A 3,061-nucleotide genomic window follows, 5' to 3' on the forward strand; every position below is an offset into this window, starting at 1 on the left:
CACCATTGTTTTCTTCTTCACTAACAGTCACAGGCCTTTTACCCTTATCTACTCCCTTCAATAATTGCGTCATCTTAGCCACCAGATCATTTTGGGACTCCTCCATCTTTTGTGCCATGTCACGCTGAATCTTTCTATTTGCTCTTTCATTTGCGCCTGCAACTGGTCTTGCATTTCTCTTTGAAGTCGCTCTAGCTTCTCCAACCTTTGGTCCATAATTTTGTCTTAGCTCGGGTGCCGTAACTTTGTTGGTTTTCCAGGTTAACTGAAATGATTTTATTCGATTAGGTTTTAATGGTCATTAATGCATATGATGTGATGCAATGCATGAAAAGAATGCAAAGGAAAAGAGGCACTGATTCTAATTCAACTTCATTAGAAAACTTTACTAGATAAAGAGTTTCTTTACATAAAATAGACTACATATATGGCTTTGCCCTCACACTCAAAGCCTTAACCTTTCTAAGAAGCCAAGCTAATTCTCGGCCCCTGTCCGACTCTGACTCATACTTCAAACTTAATAGATCAGCCTGAACCGCTAGAGTTTGCAGATGATCAGCTACTTCGCGCACTTGAGTCACCGCCTCTCCCATAATATAATCTCTTTCTCCAATCTGCTCTGAGACCGACGGAATTGTCTTTGTCACTGCTCATTACTTTCTTCCAAAAGCTCTATCCGGATTTCACTATTTTGCAATGCATTCTCTAGCCCTCCTATCTGTCTTTTTAATTCTTCAATTTTGTCTAAGCTTGCCCTTAATTCAACCGTAGCATTACGATTACAGTACTGGTGAAGCGATCTTTCTAGTTCAGTTATCCGGACCTTCAACTCCGTCTTCTCGTCTTGGCAAACTAGTAGACTCTTTCCCAAGGCGACTTCTCGAGCCCGAGTATCCTGATATTCTTTTCCCATTGATTAGCTTTCGTCTTTTCCTCCTGAATTTCTTGTCGCCATTGTTCTGGTGTTTTACCCAAGCCAGCGGCTCTTACCGACCTGCGCAACTTCTTGTAATCTGTCTTCAGGCTGTCCAAATCTTCTTCTGCTTTGTTCATTCCTTTTCTTAATTTATCAGCCTCTAATCTTTGAATGTCCACATCCAGTCCTAACTGCATTTTTTCTTCCTCTAGTTGTTCTATCTTCTTCCCCAATTCTAACTCCTTTTTTCGAATTCTTGTTTGATGATTTCTATCTCAGAAGGCAAAACTTGTAAGTGTTCCTCTAAAGATCGAGCAGTTCTGAATTTGACGCCGGGATGTTGTCGTTGATCCTTTGATCACGCCACTGACCATACTCGGGGTAATTGTCGACCCACGGCTAAGATCTTCATTCGACGAGTCTGGTTCCAGGCACTAGATATTTCTCGAACCTTCTTCTTGTAATTGTCCTCCCTATAGGAAAAATCACTATAAGCCAACCCCTGGGTTGCTGGTATGAATTGTCGTGATCTATACTGTCTTGATACGAGTAGAGGAGCATATCCGATAGCTCCCTATATCCCGAGCAGCGGAACCCAGTCAAAATCTCCACATCGGTACAATATCTCATCAGGAATTAACCAAGGAGCCCTCCATTCAATATCTTCATCCTGGAGATTCTGGAGTATCTCTATCCATTTTCCTTCTGAAATATCATCCCATCTTGGCGTGGCCACCAATTCTCCTAGAGGGGAGTAGCTATCAAAGAATACCCGATAAGAGACCTTTTCGACTTTCCAGAAGTGGCTATGGAACCATGCCAATAAGAGCTGCGCGCATCCAATAAACCTTCCCTCCCCTGCTTTTCGACACGCATTCAAGGATCTAAAAGTTTCAGCGAGTATTGCCGGAACCGGTGTAACCCCTTTACTAAGCCGATCAAACAAATCAGATACGGCCTCGTCTATGTGTCCTAAAGCTTTAGGGAAAACCACTAGTCCATAGATACCTAAAGCGAAGACATCGACCCTTTTCTTTAAGTCAGGATGTACAAGCACCAAATCTCGCAAACTTTCCAAGGAACACATTTACTGTCGCCCTTCTGTTGGATCCGGGCAGCGACCCACTGCTCGCTCATCCCAGTGATGTTCATTAATTTCTTTAACAACGGAGGGACACAAGCAGCTCTGGAATAAGCCTTGTTGACTTGAATCTTTGGGCACCGAAGCAAGGTCGTATACTCCTCCACAGTAGGCGTCAAATCTACCTTCCCAAAAGTGAAACAACTGTAGGCAGGATTCCAAAACTGAGCAAGGGCTCGGAATAAATACTTGTCCACTTTGACACTAAGCAGATAAGGTAGGTCACCGTAGTTACAATAGAACAGCTGCTTGGCCTCGACATCCCATTGATCCCAGACTTCTTTCATTTCTCGAAGGTCATTCTGGATTACACTGATACGGGTAAAATCCCACAATTCTGACACGTACCCTTCGGTAAGACTATCGCCTTTCTCCCGTTGTGTCGTTTCAGCCCATATTCGCACAGCCGCATTATCCTCTACTTTATCAACAAACCCCTTTTCCATGACAAGCTTTCTACCAAGAAACTGAACGTAAATCGACACCTCTTTTAGAATGAAGATGCCATGCAATCATAAACAAAGTAAATTAGCATTAAACACAGAATAAGATTTAAAATAAGCGACAAATAAATACAACATTCATTTAGGTAAGCACTAAAAATTTGGAGTAGCTCTACCTAGGTCGGTTCCTATGGCTTATTACATGTGGTTTGGTTCTAAAGTAGGGTACCTGAACCAGCAAATTCCTCGATCCTCACCCATTATAGGCTCATACGGACCAAGTTCGATTCAGGGGATACATTTCCCTATGGCCATGCGGAGATGAAAATCTCACGAAGACATAGGTACGGATATATCCCGAAAGCGATTCACTATCCCATGCGGAGGTGAAAACCTCACGAAGGCGTAGCTTCTCACTCCCACTTAAAAAGGTGTGACCAACGGTCATGCAATGCAATGCGGAAAGATACCAAAATTTAAACAAACAGAGCAATTATAAACCCCAATGATGATGATTATGATAAAGACAGATAAAATGCGATTATGATAAAGACCATTTGG

The sequence above is a fragment of the Gossypium hirsutum genome, chromosome D09 (genome assembly GCF_007990345.1).
Source record: "Gossypium hirsutum isolate 1008001.06 chromosome D09, Gossypium_hirsutum_v2.1, whole genome shotgun sequence".
In the NCBI taxonomy this organism is placed as follows: Eukaryota; Viridiplantae; Streptophyta; class Magnoliopsida; order Malvales; family Malvaceae; genus Gossypium; species Gossypium hirsutum.